Raw genomic sequence first — 20,159 nt, 5'->3', positions numbered from 1 at the left:
TTCGTTCCAGAAGAAATGTTCCCCTAGATAAGGAATTCACAGTTGACCATGCTTTTCTTTCGGTACTTAAAAAATACTGTTCTACTTCCTTATGGCCTCCATGGTTTGAGATAAAGAACTTTGCTGTCACCCTCATTGATCTTTCCCTGTAAGTAATAAATTGTTCCCATGTGCTTTCAATTTTTTTCCTTTAGTCTTTTTTTGAGACCGAGTTTCGCCCTTGTTACCCAGGCTGGAGTGCAATGGCGCGATCTCGGCTCACCACAACCTCTGCCTCCTGGGTTCAGGCAATTCTCCTGCCTCAGCCTCCTGAGTAGCTGGGATTACAGGCACGCGACACCATGCCCAGCTAATTTTTTTTTTTTTTTTTTTTTTTTTTTTTTTGTATTTTTAGTAGAGACGGGGTTTCACTATGTTGACCAGGATGGTCTCACTCTCTTGACCTCGTGATCCACCCGCCTCGGCCTCCCAAAGTGCTGGGATTACAGGTGTGAGCCACTGCGCCCAGCTTTTTTCTTTAGTTTTCAGACATTTATTATTATTTGTCTTGGTACAGGTCTGAATGTATACGGTTTTCTATGTTGTGTACCAGGTCTGGTATCTAGGGAGTCTAAAAGGCAGAGACTCTTTTCTGATAAGTCAATATTCTTCTCTTTGCCTCTTACCACCTATACTATGCTTTACTATTACAGAAGATGGAAATTAAGATGAAGAGAAGGGAAAAGAGGAAGGAGGAGGAATAAGGAAGGAAGCAATCTTAGCCAAACAGGGCCTCTAGGACTGTGCTGCTTTCCTTCTGGCCTTCAACAGTGACAAATCCAACTTTGCCTAACCAGCTCCCCACTCCTTCAAGAAGAACTGTAATGCCACATCTGTCATCCCTACTGTTTGAATGAAGACCCACTCACAGCACTGGACCTTTTCAGCGTTCCCTGAGTGGAATCACACAATAATCTCTTTGCTCCTTTTCTAGGCCATGAGCTCTACAGACATGGAGTTATGCCTGTTCTGTTCATGTCTGACTTCCTAATGCTGGAACCTAGTACACAGCAGCCTCTCATTAAATAGGTGTTGAACGAATGACGACATTCCTGTGAGCTCCCTAATGAGCTAGCAAGAGATTTTGTTTTCTAATCTTGGCTAAACGCAAACGTCTATTAAATGTAAAGTAATGCTCAGCTTCTTTAAATTGGGGTCCCCACTTGAATGATCCAGTATTATTCTGGACTATTTTATGGATAGAAGCCTTGATTTTAATCTGATTTTATCTTATGAAATATCTTATTATAGAAAGAGTTATGGGACCATTTCCCAAAATTTACCTGCAAAAGAAATGCAGTTGACTTCCTGAGCATCAAAATGAAAAATGTATCCATTACACATGCCATTTCCTTCATGATTAGGAGGCCAGTTTCAAGATGGTGAAAAAGTTTCTGTTTTTGTTTTTCCTCAGCCATTGCAATTAGCAATAAGATTTATGCTTTAAATAATCTGCTAACTAGGCTCTAATTAGAATTGTAAAGTTCCTGAGTTCTATGCCTAATGATCACAGAAAAAGCACACAGAACACTAAATGCTAGAGAGATTAATTGTTGATTTCTAGCCCAGAAAATAAATAATCTTGGAGTTCATCATTTTGGGCAATTAAATATAAATTGACTAAGCCATTAATGAAAAACAATACATTAAAAAAACAGGTGTGTGAAATTTGAATGTGATCAATTGAATGTAGACTTCTCAGACTGACAGGGAGCATGGATTTCAGCCACCAGCTCCTGCAGTGGTGAGGTTCATAAATGCCAGGCTGATTCCATATCTTGGCTCTTGTGAGTAATGCTGTGATGAACATGAGAGTGCAGGTATCTCTTTGACACACCAATTTCAAATCCCTTGGATATATATCCAGATGTGGAATTGCTTGATCACATGGTAGTTCTATTTTTAGTTTTTTCAGAAACCTCCATATAATTTTCCATAATGGCTATACTAAATTACATTCCTACCAACAGTGTACAAGGGTTCTCTTTCTTCCACATCCTTGCCAACACTTGTTTTCTTTTGTCTTTTTGATAATGGCCATGATAAAGATAATGTGATACATATACATAATGAATGCTATTCAGCCTTAAAAAAGAAGAAAATTCTGTCATATGCAACAACATGGATGATCCTGGAGGAAGTCATGCTAAGTGAAAGAAGTCAGCACAGAAAGACAAATACTACATGACCTTGCTCAAACATGGAATATAAAACAGTAGACCTCAGAGAAGCAGAGAGCAGAAGCAGAAATGTTGGTCAAAGGGTACACGGTTTCAGTTAGACAGAGGGAATACATTTCTGAGATCTATCACACAACATGTTGACTACGGCTAATAATATATTGTGTATTTCAAAATTTCTAAGAGCATAAATTTCAAATGTTCTCACCACAAAAAATGGTAAATATATGAGGTGATATACTAATTAGCTTCATTTAATTATTTTTCATTGTGTACATATGTGATAACATCACATTGCTAGATTGCCATTAAAAGTAATGGCAAAAACCACATAGGGTAGGTTATATAGCAGATTAAACACAACTTGACAGAGAATTAATAAAATGAAGGACAGACGCAAATAAATGTTTCAAAATGCAGTGCAGAAAGCCAAGTGAAAAAGAAATATATAGCAATTCCGAACTTGTAGGTACCTAATAACTTGACCTCAAAATGTATAAAGCATAAACAGACAAAATTGCAAAGGGAAATAGAAGAATCCATTGTTGTGGCAGATTTTGAAATGCCTCTCTTACTAATTGATATAACAAGCAAGCAAAAAATGAGAAGATTTGAGTAGCACAATATCAAGCTTGATATAAAGATCATACATAAGACACTGTACTCAAAAATTCATGAATATATATTCTCTTCAAAAACCTGTAAAATACTTAGGAAAGCTGACCATAATATGGGCAGGTAAGTCTAAATAAATTTCAAAGGAGTGGTATAATACAGGAACTGTCTCTAAGCACAATGCAATTAAGTTTGAAAACAATAGCAAAAAGACAATTAGAGAAACCTCATATTTTGTTAATTTAAAAATGTGTTTTTAGATAACACCTGGGTCAAAGAAAAAAATCAAACTAGATATTTAGAATACTGAGAATTGAATGATGATAAAATTACTACATATCTAGTTACTATGATATATAGGGAAGCATTTAATGAGAAAAAAAGAAAGTCTGAAAATAAATAAGCAAAGCCTCTATCATCAGAAACTAGACGGAGTAGAAAAAGCCCAAAGAAAGTAGATGGAAGAAAAAAAAAAAAGTAAGTTAGAATAGAAAACAAATACTCAGTAGAGAAAATCTAACAAGTCAAACATCGGTTTTTTGCAAAGTAAAAAAAGATAACCCCCATCTTAAAAAAGAAAGATGGGGGTTATCTTTTTTTAGGTACAAAATACTAATAGGCATGATACTAGAGATGCAGAGAGATGCACACAGACTTAGAGAATAAGGTAATATTGTAAGTAAGTTTGCAAATTAATTGGAAAGTTAGACGCAATAAACAAACGTCTAGAATCTGTTCCTTACTAGAAACCTACTCAAAATAAAATAGAAAACATGAATAATTCTACATTCATTAAAGAAACAGTCTCAAGGAAGTAAGTTCTACCACAAATTAAGGAACAACTAATCTAATTTTATATACTTTTTATTTTTTAAGAAAATAACAAAAGAAGGCATAGTGCCTTACTCAATTTATGAAGATAGTGTAACATTAGTACCAAAAACTAAAACCTGACCAAGAAGAGCAACAGATTCGAAAATTATAGCCCAAGCTCACCTGTGAATATAGGCACAAAAATAATAATAAATACAAGCAGAGTATAAAAACACAATACACAACCAAGCTGAGTTTGTGCCAGGAATGCAAGTTAGTATAATTTTTAGAAAGCTAATTAATGTAATTTGCCACATTAAGGGGGAAGGAAAACTACCCACTCACGTTAAAATCTCTTGGCAATGTAGGAATAAAAAGGAACTTCTAGATTCTGGAAAGGAGCTTTTAAAAACTCCCTATAGCCACTCCCACATAAACTAGTGAAATGGCAACAGCATTTCCCTTAATATCAGGAACTTTCCTAGGTGGTTAGTGATGATTAACATGTTAGAGCTTTCACTGGAGATTTTTAACCAGGGCAATAAAACAAGAGAAAGAAAAGAAACATATAAGAAAGGAAGAAATAAAATTGTTTTAATATGGTAAAATTAGTTTCTTAGAAAACCTTGAAAAATTTGTATATGATTAGAATTAATTTTTTAAAAGGAATCTCATATGCTTCACAGATAGTCAAAGTTATTTCGTATTGCAATGGAAATTGACTATCTTCTGTCATGCAATGCTGTGAAAAATGTTATATTTCTAGCTCCCTTGTCCCCAGCCTGCTGAGCGTGGCAAACTGGTATGAGTTTATACCACAGTTTAGCCAGCACACATGCACAAATGCATTCTCAGATCCTGTATTGGTTTTTGCAAAGGCTCTTGGAATGAAATGTTCTAGAATCCCTGCCCCTCAAAAAGAGTGCACTTAGCAAATGCACGGAACTTGGGCATCCGTTGTTCTTTCTTATGTACAACCCGGAAAAGTCCTGATTTTTTTTTTTTTTTTTTTTTTTTTGAAACGGAGTCTCACTCTGTTGCCAAGGCTGGAGGTAGTGGCACGATCTCAGCTCACTGTAACCTTCGCCTCCTGGGTTCAAGCAATTCTCCTGCCTCAGCCTCCTGAGTAGCTGGGACTACAGGCGTGTTCCACCACACCTGGCTAATTTTTTTTTATTTTTAGTAGAGACAGGGTTTCACCATGTTAGCCAGGATGGTCTAGATCTCTGGACCTCATGATCTGCCTGCCTCGGCCTCCCAAAGTGCTGGAATTACAAGTGTGAGTCACCGCACCCGGCAGGTCCTGATTGTTTTAGCACTCATATGTGCTCTGAAAGCTAAATGTACCTATTCTAAGGTTAAGGTCTGGGCTGTCTCTGACAGAGGTGTGAGCTGCCAACAGGATTCCTTGGCCCAGTGGATTTAATGGCAACTGTCCCTGAAGAAGCTGCATTTCCCCGATTCAGCATAATAAATGTGTAGGTCACAGGCCCATTGGACACTAAAAAGTTAGAAATATAGACCAAAGATGGCTTGTCTGTGAATGAAAGGGGCCACCTAACTGGTAAGACACCACGTAGCCCACTTGCCCAGGACAGCCTTGGTGTGGCTATCAGTCCGGTGTAATGAAGAGTACTACCTTTTACTCTCAAATGTCTAAGAAGGCTTAAATGCTAAACCATGTGATCTTTGAATAATCAACTTCTAGGTAACACATTTTAAATCCCTTCATCTCTACTGACAACAGCTTCTGTTTCTTCTTTCTGGGGTTTTCACTGCTAAATTAGGAAATCCAGCCTTTTCCCATTCTAACATCCATCACGTTACCTGGCCTCACCTTCAGGATTAAGGAGTTCCAAATGATGGGGAAATGAAGTGAAACTGACTGGAGAATGAAGAGGTGCTGGAGGGAGTGGGTTTTGTGGTCTCTGAGCATATTCCACTTTCCAAAAGAACTCCAAATCATGTTTTGACAGGTGGAAGTCCCAGCACCCCCATGTCTCCTTCAGCAGAACGGGCAGTCTGTGGCGTCTCTTAAAATAGGGCTCTTTTCTCCAAAGCATAAGCCAATTCCTGGCAGAACAACCTACCTTCTGCAGCATAAGAAGTGATTTTACAAGTGCTAATCTGGGAGGCTTGGGGGTGAGGAAAGGAGAGGAGACCACTAGAGTTTCTCTTACCAGCAGTTGAGGAGGATCCTGCAGGAGGCTTGTCCATATATAAACTTCGGGAGGAAGAGAATCTTGAATTCAGCAGTGTTTTGGGGTAAGTACACTCAAATTTCTAAACCACATTTTAAATGTGGTACCAAAGTCACTATTCAAAGGGCTCATGGTTTTATCCTCTAATTGAAATGAGAAAGTCATACAACAGTATATTGTAAGCTGTCACATGCAGTGAAAAAAGGTTAACTATGTTTCCTTTTTCTAACATAAAAAATAACAGTATAGTTCTGAAATACAGAAATATAAAGAAAAAGTTAGTCTGTAATCCTACCCTCTGGTGTTGTAATTTTTTGTGTGGGAAGGTAAGGTAGCACTCTCACTTGGTTTATGCCATAGAGCCTGCTAGCTGACCACCAAAATCCCATCTACCCTTCTTTTCTAGAAAGAGAATTTTAGCCAGGTGCTGCCAGTCCCCCTTCGGGCTGAGCATGAGAGTGTGATTATGCTCTTGACAGTGGAATGGAAGCACAAATGATGTGTGCCTTTTTTGGGCCAGGCCCTTTATAAAGAAGGTGGTCCTCCTCCATGCTCTGCCCCACTTCTCAGGGCTTAAATCATAGATGGCCTGAGGATCCACAATTAGATGATAAAGCCCTAGGGCATTTGGCTGCACAGGAATCCTTTGGAGTAAACATTAATGCCTAGGGCCTGCCCCAGTCATTCTGATTTAATTGATATTGTTTGTGGATGGGCAATGTGATTTTTTTCCAAAGCTCTGCCGAGGATTCTAATATGCAGTCAAGTGAAAAAACTATTACTCCTAGGGGATAACAGAGCTGTGAAGCCTTGACTGACTGCATGAAACATATACATACACACTGGCCAACCTGGAACACTCTCCTTGGACTTCCCTGAGAAAGATAATTACTTTTTGTTCTTGAAATCATTACATTTTGGGAATTTTTTATCTTTATTTTTTTGAGACAGGGTCTTGTTCTGGTGTCGGAGCGAAACTGGAAAGCAGTGGTGCAGTCACAGCTCACTGCAGCCTCAACCTCCCAGGCTCAAGTGATCCTCCTACCTCACCCTCCCGAGTGGCTGAGACTACACGTATGCACCACTATGTCTGGCTAATTTTTGTATTTTTTGTAGAGATGAGGTTTACCATGTTGGCCAGTCTGGTCTTGAACTCCTGGGCTCAAGTGACCCACATGTCTTGGCTTCCCAGATTGCTGGGATTACAGGTGTGAACATGCCCAGCCTTTGGATTTTCTTTGCTATCACAGATTAGCTTTCCTGACAATACAGTTAGGCAATTCAAGGAATACAGACAAGTGTAAAACTTGAAGATGGTTAAGTCTCTTCCCCTCTACATTTAAGCATTTCCATGCTTTTCTCCCACCCTCCCTCTCTGTCTCCTCATTCCCTCATTTACTCCATCCCCTTTCTTCCACAGAAGAGACCATATTACACCCTGGTCTATGTCCTGCATTTGTGCCACTTAATAATAATGTATAATAATATTTACTGAAAGATTATTCTGTGGTGGTACCGTTCTAAACATTTTATTATTTAAACCTAACAATAATACTCTGAGATGGGTACTACTACACACATTTTACACAAGAGGATTGAGGCATAGAGAGACTGAATAACTTGCCTCATATCACACAGCTAGTAAATGGCAAGGCTGGGATTTGCACCCAGGAGGTTTGGCTCCAAAGCCATGCTTTCACCCCTCTGCCATCAGATCAGATGGATCTATTTCAGTATTTCATGGAATGGATATCTTAATTTTTAAAACTAGTCCTTGATTAATGAACATTTATATAGTTTCCAGTTTTTCTTGGGCATTAGAAACAATGCTTTAATAAGTACCACTGTACTTATTTGTATCTTTGCCACTCTTTTGTAAGTTGGTCAAGTTTAGTCAATATTTAGAAAGGGAAAGTATCTGTAAACTGTCCTCTACAAGTTTGCACCACTTATATTTCCAGTAATTATGTGATAGATTGCCTGTTTTCCCATACACATGTATCAATACTGGGTCTCATTAAACTTAAGTGTTTTGTTAATTTTATAGATGAAAAATGATTTTTCATTTTGAGTTGTATTGTTTCAGTTATAACATAAACATCTTTTCTTGTGATTCACAGCTATTTCCTTGACTGTAAGCTACTTGTTTCACATGTTCTTTCTCTATTTTAGTATCTTTGTTTTGTATTAACTTACAATTTGAGGAAGCTAGCTCTTTGAATTTGTATCACATGCAATGGAAAAGAGTTTTAATTTGTGTTTTCCTGGTAACATATGATGTGAAATATCTTTTCATATGCTTATTTGACATCTATATATCTTCTTTGGTGAGGTGTTTATGAAGGTCTTTGCTCTTTTAAATTTGGTTGTTTATTTTCTTATGGTTGAGTTTTAAGAGTTCTTTGTATATCTTGGGTAAGTCCTTTATCAGATGTATGTTTTGTAAATATTTTTCTCCCAGTTTGTGGCCTGTCTTCTCATTCTCTTGAGCTTTTCCGTTTAAATTAATTAATTTCTGCTTTCATCTTTTATTTCATTCTTTCTGCTTTCCTTGGATTTATTTTACTGTTACTCTTTGAAGTTACTAGTTACTAAGTTAGAGGCCTAGCCCAATTTTCCTTCTTCTTTTATATTCAATTACATAAATTTAATACTATAAAATTTCCTCAAAGGATAGATTTAGGTGTGCTCTATATTTTAATTTTAATATGTACCATTTAAATTTTCTCTATTTCTTAAAAATTCCACAAACTTCATTGCGAGTTCTTCTTTGACATAAGAATGCATAGGCAAGAGTTTCTAAATATTCAAGTGGAAATATTTCAATCTTAAAACATGCTACATAGTAAACTACTAGTTGCTAAAGGAGTACAAGAATGGAAAGAGTATTGAGTTCTAATTCCAGATTTCTATCGACAACTGTGATTGTCATGCTCTTCTTCGGACCTCAGATCTATAAAGTTAAAGAGTAGAATTGAAAGGTCCTTAGTGTTAGAGTAGGCATATAGCTAGACATGAGCAGGAGGGGGAGCCTCTGGGGGAGAAACCTCTAGAAAATCTCAGGCCTCAGAAAACAACCAAAACATGCTACTAGATATGAGCAGAGAGGCAGGAAAGTACCTATGCAGAAAGGAATGCCCTGCAACATCCCTTAAGATGCCCAGTAATCAGTTACTCTGTAACCTGTCAGAATGTAGCTACATGCTGATAAGAAGGGCAAAGGGAAATTTCTAAGAGATATGCAGAGGTAATAAATATAGATTTGGCTGCTACAGAACCTTCCAGGGATGGTGGTAATGGGCAATGCTGCCATTAGATAGGATTCCTACTGATCATTGGGCCCTGCACATGTGCATCAACTGAGAGTAAGGCAGAAGCCCACAAACCTGGGTGGGAACTAGGTGGGGACAAAGGTGGAGACTTAAGACAGAAGTGGGAAACTAGGTAAGACAAAGGCAGAGACTTGAGACAGAGGCAGGAAGAATCCAACTTAATAAAAACCCACAACCCAGAACTGGGACTGCTCCCAGCCAGGCCATCCTGCTCTTCTCCTGGTGTGTACTCCTATTTCCTTCATGAACCTTTTGCCGACTTTACTAATTGGTCTCTTGGTGGAATTCTTTTCTCCAAGAAGACAAGAACACAGAACCCTCATACTTCTGGTAACATTAGGTCGAGTCTCAGTTTTTAAAACCTACCAACTCATGTTTTTGTGAGAGTCAGGATTTTAGCTTCTCCTGCAATTTGTAACCAGTCAGAATTTTCCCAGCAAAAAGTTCTAATGTCTCTTGTACATTCTGTCAAAATACCAAATGAGAAAGCAGGTCCCAGCCCTGGAACTCAAAATATGAATATTTTTAACATACCTTTTATAAAAAGGATACAACCAGTAAATTAAAAGATCATAAAGAATATAGGAAAGTTTAATATCATTAATGAACCTTGCCTGTGGAAGGATATCTGTATCTCCCTCTATATTGTCGCTATATCCAACAACTATACAATGTACATTAAAAAAAAATAACACACCATGTTTACAAGAATTAGCCATAAACTGGACCACACAGCAAGTCTCAAAACACTTCACAGGATTCAAATAATACAGAAGAGTTCTCTGTTATCTATTCAATTAAGTTAGAAATCCGTAATAGAAATATAACCAAGATGGCCGGGTGTGGTGGCTCAAGCCTGTAATCCCAGCACTTTGGGAGGCTGAGGCGGGTGGATCATGAGGTCAAGAGATTGAGACCATCCTGGTCAACATGGTGAACCCCTGTCTCTAATAAAAATACAAAAAATTAGCTAGGCATGGTGGCGTGTGCCTGTAATCCCAGCTACTCGGGAGGCTGAGGCAGGAGAATTGCCTGAACCCAGGAGGCGGAGGTTGCAGTGAGCCGAGATCGCGCCATTGCACTCCAGCCTGGGTAACAAGAGCGAAACTCCGTCTCAAAAAAAAAAAAAAAAAAAGAAATATAACTAAGATATCTCGACATGCTTGGAAATGCTAAAAACACACTTCTAAATAACACACAAGTTAAAGAAATCACGAAAGAAATCTGAATATATTTTGAATTGAATGACAATAAAAATATTACACATAAAAATATATAGATGTAGCAAAAACTTATTCTTTAAAATGCAGGCTGGGCATGGTGGCTCATGCCTGTAATCGTAGCCAAGGTGGATGAATTGTCTGAGGTCAGGGGTTTGAGACCAGTCTGGGCAACATGGTGAAACCCCATCTCTACTAAAATACAACAAGTTAGCTGGGTGTCGTAGTGTGCACCTGTAGTCCCAGCTACTCGGAAGGCTGAAACATGAGAATTGCTTGAACCCAAGAAGCAGAGGTTGCAGTGAGCCAAGATCAAAACACTGCACTCCAGGCTGGGTGACAGAGTGAGAATGTCTCCCACTCAAAAAATAATAAATCTAAAATAAATAAAATGCACATAATACAGCAATAAAGGTTAAAACTTAGTGCACTGAGCACCTATCTTAATGCTTGCCCCAGGCAAGCCTGACAGCCCACTTTCTGCATGTGGCCCCCATGCCACTGAATATGCTACAGAAAAATCGCACAACCAAACCGGCTGGTTTCCCATTAAAAAAGTGCCATAGATTTTGAATGGACATGCCATTCTAACCAGAGATTCCTTTGTGTTTGTCCAGCAGAGAGTCTGGCCCTGGTTTCTACTCCCAGTTCAGATTTAGGTATCCTAACCAGAGAACTGGCAAGCTCCCTGGTGACCCTGCAGGTGCTATACCCTGTGAAAAGCAAGAAGTGATTTCACCATGCCACACTCCAAAGCAAATAACCAAAAAATACCAATAAATGACCAATAAAATTCTTGTTTCCTGACACAATTCTTTCATGTCCTGTCTTCTCAAACTTCCAAACCACCCTCTATGAGAAATGAGGCACCAAGTGCAAGTGCCTCATCTCTCCATCCCAGCCTCCTCAGCATCTACAACCTGCTCCCAAACCTCTGAAAAGACTGGGACATTCCCTTCCATCAGAAGCCAGCCGCTCATGCTCACTCCTGCTCTGAGTGAGTCCCAGCTCCTTAGATTCCTAAGAGCCTCACACCTGGAGTTTACCCTTGTGCCCCAATCATCAATTTCTCCCTTCCTACTGAATCATCACACATGTTCTAAAGTCACTCAGGGTAAATAAACTGACAACCTTTCCTTGATCCCACCACTTCCCCAGCTTTTACTCCATTTTCTATGGTCAAACTCCTGAGAAGAGCTATCAGGATGGACTATCAGCTTGCCTGTCTTCATTTCTGACCTGCCATCCCTCCCAACCACCAACTAGTGCACCCCACATAATTGTCCGAGTCCCTGATCCAGCCATTTCTCTGAGGGCTCACATTCTGACTCCAACCCCAACAAGATCCTTAGTTTCCCTAGGAGCCTGAGGGACTTCTATATTCAGGAGATTACAGTTGGGAACAAGTCAGGTCAGAAAAGCTGGGAGGTGGCTCCTACTGCAGATGAGAATGTCAAAATGACTTCTTCCCATGCTTCTTCCCTTACCACAGATTCTTATGTCAAAAGGCAAATGCATCTGTCTTTGGCTTTGCCTGACATCTTTTATGACTTGCTCCCTGTGGGAGGTCTCACTCGGGCAGAGGGAGCCACCAGTTTGTTGGTTTGTGCTTTAAGGTTTGTGGAGCTCACAATAATCTACCACATATAATATCCTTGCCAGGGAAGACAGCTTTTAGATGCCCAACATCTCTCAGAAGCTGGCCTGGAGAAAATGATATGTAAGGATGTTAAAGGACATGGAGCCTAGATTTCTTGTTCCTGAATCTAGACCGATCATCAAAAGTACCAGTCCCCAACGTTTTTGGTACCAGGGACTAGTTTTGTGGAAGACAACTTTTCCATGAACTGTTCCATGAACTGGTAAGGAGGTGGATATTTTTGGGACCAGGCATTAGATTCTCATAAGGAGCAGGTACCCCAGATCCCTCACACATGCAATCCACAATAGGGTTCACGCTCCTACGTGAATCTAATGCTGCCACTGATTTGTTAGGAACCAGCCTGGTTCCTAACAGGTCGCGGACCAGTATTGGTCTGGTATCAGTCTGGGGATTTGAGGCCCTTGATCCAAAGCACTAGGCTATGATTTGTAGTCTTACTGAGGATAAGAATTGCATCTCATTTGCCTTTGTAATCCATGCTCACAGGTGACTTGGTGAACTGTTGTTAAATGACTGTACAGATTTCAGACGTCCCCAGACTTTTTACACAGGGGGCCAGTTCACTGTCCCTCAGACCGTTGGAGGGCCGCCACATACTGTGCTCCTCTCACTGACCACCAACGAAAGAGGTGCCCCTTCCTGAAGTGTGGCGGGGGGTCGGATAAATGGCCTCGGGGGGCCGCATACAGCCCGCGGGCCGTAGTTTGGGGACGCCTGGCATAGATAAACAATGTCAACATGAGCCATGCTTCTTTGGCTTCACTCTCAAGGCCTTTTTCAGAGCTCTTGTGGAGTTACACGTTTTGAGGAGCAGTCCTGTGAAATACTAGGAGGCTATCATCAAGGATACAGTCCCCCACATTAATGTTCCCCTGCAAAGAATGAAAGGGAGAAAAATCTTTCAGAATTAAAGTACCCTGAAATATCTGCTTTGCTTGGAAGTCATTATTTTATCTATCAGAATTATGTAATTCTGCCTTGGCCATTAAGGAACCCAGATATAAATGTGTGGTCCAGTGTCTGGAATTGTGTTGTTCACAGCAGGGTGCATTTTTGCATTACACTTAGTTTATATTTTTCTATTTCTATTTAAAGTTTTATTTCTATGTATCTTCAAAGTTAGTGAAGTCTTTTGGCAAGATACTGCAAACCACTTTCAGCATAAGCTGGCATAAAATTTAAATGTTTAAAATGTATTTGGTAAGACAGGGGTCCTCAACCTTCAGGCCATGGATGGGCTCCACAAAAGCTCAGTGATAGCATTGGATTCTCACAGGAGCATGAACCTGATTGTGAATCACATATGGGAGGGATCTAGGTTGTGTTCTCCTTATGAGACCCTAAACCTGATGATCTTAGGTGGAACAGTTTCATTCTGAAACCATCTCTCCCCCAACACCATAAGTGGAAAAATTGTCTTCCACAAAACTGGTCCCTGGTGCCAAAAAGGTTGAAGGCCACTGTTGTAAGACATAAAAGGCAAACTACTATATGATTCCATTTATATGAGGTACCTAGAGTAGTCAAATTCAGAGACAGAAAGTAAAGAGGTAGTTTCTAGGGGCTGGGGGGAGGAAAGGAATGGGGAGTTACTATTTAATGGGCATAGAGCTTCAGTTTGGAATGATGACAAACTTTTGGAGATGAATGGTGATGGCTGCACAATGTGAAGGCACTTAATGCCACTGAGCTGTACGTTTAATAATGGTTAAAATATTAAGTTTTATGTAATGTATATAACATTTTAAGAAGCAAAAAAGTGGATCTTGTAAGATTTGGCCTTGAGGTATGTTGGATTAGAATGTTGTGAATTTTTGTTTTAGATGAAATGACCACATGAAAAGTACCTGAAGAGTCAGAGTAAATACAATGACAGTAAAGATAAAAAGCAGGTGGTGGTCCATAGCTTCTGTACAACCACTGCTGGGATATGGGGGAAGATGAGACATGCAGGTACATCCCCAAAACATGTGGTGACATGTTTCTCTCCCAATGGAGTAGTGTTACTGAACCCACTTCTCAGACTATAATCCTTTTGTCCCATGGGTACCAGCTACCAATCTGCTCATTTATTTAGAAAGACAGGACCATGCTACTACTTATTTAGAAGCACAGGGCAAGGCTTTATTTCTCAGAGGTGTTTTGTTTTTTAATATAGTAAGGGGGTGGGTAAAGATGGGGGCTGTGCCTATTAAGATGATAGGATCTTGGGTGATTATTCACAATGCCTGGCATCTGATAAGCACCTCATAACTGTTAGCACTGAAAATGTTACCACCATCTCTTAGGCCTCTTTTCAGGGTATCTTGTGCATACTAGAAAGAGAAGAAGTTAGCTTTCATGTGGACTAGCTCCTTCCACATCAGTGGAAAAGCTAACTAGCTCTCTCTGGGTAGAAATAAGGCCTATCCTTCATTCTGAGTACAATACCTAGCTTGACTCGGGAGATCTTCACTCTCCTCTATGATCACGGAAACCCCACTCAGTAGAGTCTATTGTTGCTGCTCAACAGAATCCTCCTGGTATTTTGGGGGAGAAAGCTCTTCTTGGCCTGTGATTAGCCCACCTACCACAGGATGCCTGGCCCCACAGCACCAGAGTAGATGTGAATGTTCTGCCCTGCGACTGTCAATACAAGCTTGAACAGTGCTCTCCATGGAAACATGTAAAGACAACATGCTAAGACATAAAAGAAAAACTATCACATGGTTTAGAACTGAAGCCAGAGATGACACATCTTTTCCTCTTGTTTACTTCTCTGGCTCATTGAATCAATGTAGTCCAAGAGGGCTGAGATTAGGGGGTTCTGTTCCTTTGTGTTCTGCATAACTTGAATGTCCTATCCTTGATTTATATGTGTTTGATTCCATTTTATATCTTCCTCCATAAGTTGGTGAAAGGATTAATAAATACAGTTTTTTTTGACAGAGGTCAGTAGTAAGCCCAATCATTGTGATAATCAAAATGCTTGTACAACAGATATTTCTGAACGCCCTCTAGACAACGATATTGAGCCCCTGAAAACCACTGAGTCTATCTCCCTCGCAGAATCCAGTCTTGCTTTACAACTGGCACAGAGCCTTTGCTCAAATCCATTCATGGGTAAATGATTCATTTCTTCCCGAATGCTTGCTTAGTTCACATCATTTCTCATTGCAGATGTGAGTCTAGTTCTCTTTTGGGAAGTCTAGAGACAGAATCATTCTTTACTATTCTCAACTTTAATAATCTCTGATAATCAATAGTAAATGCTTATTTGTGGCCTAGTTTTAAGAATTGTTTTCTGAAAAGTCATTATAGGTTTATGAATAACAGTCATTGTTTTCCTGATTCTATATGTAGTAAGTATTGATCATAGAAGCTTTGGAAACTACAGAAAAGCAAAAAGGACACAAAAGTTGCCTTCTACATGAAGAAATATCAGTTTTAAAATTTAAACATATATCCACAAATATGTCACTCATACACGTAATATATTTTCATTAATATTGTGGTATAGAGGGATAGTCGGTAGAAATGTACTAAACACAAGGAAGCAGGAATGTGAACTGCTGAAGATATACTACACAACTTATATTTTAATCATTCATTTGCTCCTATAACATAACCTGAAGCCTTATCCAAGTGAGCAGACTATATTAACTGTAAATTACTTGGAATACAGAACCTTCTATGTAATCAGAGTCCATTCATTAAATTTTAGAATTTTCAACTCGTTAATTAAAGAACAAATTCAACCAGGATATATGATTCATTAATCTGACATTCATTCAAACTAGAGGTACAACCTTAAGAGAATCAAGCTTTTCACTTCTGTCAGGAGTTTTAAGTAATAGATTAAAATTGTTATTGAAGCATTGAAACCAGTATCATCTACAACCTCAATTCTACCTTAAGCAAAAACGTTGCCAACATCCTCTGAACAGGAGTGGGGATGCCACATAAATAAAGGAGAAAAAAAGTTTTCTTCGTCAGACAAAACAAAACAAGCATAATAAAGTTTTTAATCAAATACATCAATAACAACATCAATATGCCTATCCTGTTGAATTATAATGAAAGCACATCTAATTCAATTATGTAAGCCTATACATTTTTATTTTGCTTAATATAAAAATCTAATAACCAAATCCTTAGTTTTCCAAGATGTAACCACGGCCCTCTAAAATATTCAAATATAACCATGCACATGTCAATCCTAATCATCAACAGACTATATGCTGCTTTTTTTTTGTCAGCGTTTTTCCCTTGAAATAAGAAAAAAAAAATCTGAGTTCAGGCAAAACAGTCCACAAACTAAAAGTGGCAGAACCCTCTTGGTTTATCAGTATCATTTATAAACAGGCATTTAGACAGAAGGTTTCTGGTTAAAAATGATAGAGTAAAAGCATCACTACTTTGCTCTCCTCTCTGAAGCCATCCAAGAAGAACTCACAGTTCTCAGGCAAAATGATCAGAGCACAGGGTTTCCCAAAGCAGGGGTTACTCCTGAGGGACAAAATTAATGACACCTTATAACATTTCTTTTAAAAAGACTCAACTTTTGATGTTTGGCAGTTGACAGCTTTGAAGCCCTATCTCTTTTTTTTCTTTCTCCTGCTTTTGTCCTGTATCTGGGCAAGGTGGTAAGAAAGCCCACACATTCAACCCGAGTCCCACACCACATTCAGAAAGCCTTATCCCGTTCCATTCTCTAGTCACTGTAAGAGGCCAATCCATTCTTTCTGCCTTGCTTGTTACCAGGACTGCTGTGAGCATTCCAGTTTGCCTCACAAAGTCACATCATGTGATTAATGAACTTTTTTATATCCTCTTAGTGGGTTTGGAGTCATCATCTCAACATGCAAACTAATTTTGGATGGAATGTTGATCTGGCCCTTCACAGGGCAACCACAAAACACATGGCTTAGACCAGCAAGACCAAGGTATGAGAATCTCCAAGAACTTTTAATTTTTTTTTTTAATTGGTAAGATAGAGGCAGCTGAACAAGATCACACATAGGGATCTATGATGTTTAGAAGAGGCCAAATGACAGGGAGTCACTGCAGCGGGATGGAGGGAAAGTACAGGTGATCAATGTCCCAGAGACTCTGTTCTTAGAAAAGTAAAGGTTGACAACTCTCTCTCTCTCTCTCTCAATCTCATTCTCTCTCTCTCACACACACACCCACAGTGCAGCATTCAGGGCTCACTATAACGATGCGGAAGTTCTTGTTAGCCCTGGAGAAAGTGTTCCGTGGTAGCAGACCAGAATTTCATGCTAACTGCTACTCCATCTAGACTTTTCAGGCCCCTTCCCACATAAACATTACTAAAAGGAGAGATCCAGGAAGAACGCTCTCTATCCAAAAATGTAAAATATCCTAAAGAAACCATCATTTTTGAAAATGTAAAATATCCTAAAGAAACCTTAATTTTTTTCAAGGATACCTCAAGACAAAAAGAATGAAAACAGCCAAAAAATTCAGACAGGGAGAAAAAAGTTCTAAAGACAATATGAAACAACAGAAACAGATAAAAAGTAAAATGGCAGAATTCAGGAAATAGATGAAAAAAAAAAGCACAATTCATAAATGAAAGCTGCATTAGTGGCAAAAAAAAAAAAAGAAGAGACACTGCTGAAAACTCCTGTCAAAGAGACAGAGGATGGGGTTGAGAAAATAAAGTAATGTGAAAAGGAGAGGAACAAGGAGTTAGAGAGGACTAGAGACAGGGTGGTAGATGAGAAAGATCAAGGAGGCCTCATATTTGCATAATTGGTGCCCCTGAGAAAGAGAAAAATTAAAGCAATAGAAAAATGAATGTTTAATGATATTTTAGAATTGGTCTACAAAGTGGAATCTTTGGCCCAACATCATCAACTGGAAATTTACTAGAAATGTAAATTTTAGAGTCCCTCTCAAGACCGACTAAATTAGAAACTCTGGTTCAAGCCCAGCAATGTGTGTTTTAACAAGCTATCTAGGTGATGCTCATGCTTACTCAAGTTTGAGATTCACTATAATAAGAAAAAGTTTTCCCAAAAACAAAATTGTAGCTTAAATGACAAACTGAAGTTTAAGAAAATCTAGTACCGAACAATCAACACCAAGACATATTTATATATATATGTCTTGACATCTATCTATCTATCTATACATGTTAAGACATATATCCAGGTCCAAAACAATAAGACAAAAATAAAAATGAAGACACCTGTAACGGCAGAAAGAAAATCAGGCTGGCTTCATGTTTCCCACTGCAGCATTTGATGATAGGGAACAAGGAGAAGTATAACAAAAGAAAAGAAAAAGAGATCCCCCCCCCCTTTTTTTTTAATCCAAGCAAATGAAGAACCATGTCTCAAAGCCACAATCAGTGATGCAAAACCTAGTTCTTTTCCCCTCACATCATGTCACTCTTTAAAAATATATGTTAACACTTTGGATATTACTAACAATCTTACTTTGTAGTAGGAGCTAGCTAGCTTTTCTTAGGTCTTTGTTCTGCTAGACTACGCTTTCCAACACGTCACTTTTCATTGTCAGCCCCAAACAAGTGCGTGCATGAATAGGGAGTGTGAAACTCAAGCCAGCAGCCTGAAACACTCACAGAGCTACAAAGTATCCTGCAGATCAATCAGAGTACCTTTTCAGGAATGTCTTCCCTGACCCCTATTTAAAACAGTATCCTTCTCCCACCCCATCCCCTGCCACCATGTTCTGCTCTATTTTTCTTTATTGAAGTTATCCACCGGAAATGTATTTGTATTTGTTCATTGTCCTTTATTAGGGTGTAAAAATCTATGAGAGTTAGGACTTGGTCTGTTTTGTTCATTTTTATACCCTCAGTGTCCCTGAGTCCCTGACATGTATTAGTTGCTCAATAAATTTATTGACTTACAGACCCATTCTTGGAGAAAAGACAATTGAGGCCCCAAGTGAAGAAACAATGACATCCCAAGTAAATGTTGATAATAAACTGATTTAAATATGCACGGAATCCTCAACTTTAATATTAACTGTATTAGTATTCACTAGATGGGCAGTCTGGGGAAAAGTCTCCATTATGACAAAAGAATTTCAAAATCTTAGTGAACCAAGGTGTTATGTAAATGAGCCACAGAAGGCTTCTGTGTATGGGCCTTTGGGTTGTTTACTTCTTTATTGCAGCTGAGACTTATCAGCTTAAAAACGAAGACAGTGTGGCGATTCCTCAATGACCTAAAAATAGAAATCCCATTTGACCCAGCAATCCTATTACTGGATATATATCCAAAGGATTATAAATCATTCTACTATAAGGACACATGCACACGAATGTTCATTGCAGCACAGTTTACAATAGCAAAGACCTGGAACCAACCCAAATGCCCATCAATGATAGACTGGAAGGGAAAATGTGGCACATATACACCATGAAATATTATGCAGCCATCAAAAACGATGAGTTAGTGTCCTTTGCAGGGACATAGATGAACCTGGAAACCATCATTCTCAGCAAACTGACACAAGAGCAGAAAATCAAACACCGCATGTTCTCACTCATAGGTGGGTGTTGAACAATGAGAACACATGGACACAGGGAGGGAAGCACTACACACTGGGGTCTGTTGGGGGGAAATGGGGGAGGGATGGGGGGTGGGGAGGTGGGAAGAGATAGCATGGGGAGAAATGACAGATACAGGTGAGGGGAAGGAAGGCAGCAAACCACACTGCCATGTGTGTACCTATGCAACAATCTTGCATGTTCTTCACATGTACCCCAAAACCTAAAATGCAATAAAAAAGAAAAAAAAACTCACCAGCACAATACTCAAAATTTTACACATTCAGTTATTTTTAAAATAGCCCAACCAAACAGATTTTGGGCCATTTACACCCTGCCTGTTTTGCATACCTCACAAAACTTTACCCCACATCTGCTGGTCATTGATAAGACGCAGCTTTTGGTTAGAAGCCTCCAGATTCTACAACTTTTTGGAATTCTTTGATCCAGAGACTGTCCTCTGCATTGCTGAGCAACATCATCTAAACACACAAGTCCCCTATCCAATCTTTCTTTACCCTGAGATTTCCCTGCTTCCTCCCCTTCTGAGTACCCACTGAGGTAGCCT

At 39.1% G+C, this 20,159-nt stretch overlaps 1 protein-coding gene across 3 annotated transcripts in view; it reads right to left on the bottom strand.

Annotated features, from left to right (window-relative positions):
• Window positions 1-20,159, bottom strand: part of MYRIP (myosin VIIA and Rab interacting protein) — a 405,770-nt gene that overhangs the window by 168,198 nt on the left and 217,413 nt on the right. The window lies entirely within an intron of this gene.

This window comes from Saimiri boliviensis, chromosome 9 (assembly GCF_048565385.1).
Source record: "Saimiri boliviensis isolate mSaiBol1 chromosome 9, mSaiBol1.pri, whole genome shotgun sequence".
NCBI lineage: Eukaryota > Metazoa > Chordata > Mammalia > Primates > Cebidae > Saimiri > Saimiri boliviensis.
Note: the sequence above shows the minus strand (reverse complement) of the source record. Positions and strands in the feature narration are given on the sequence as shown.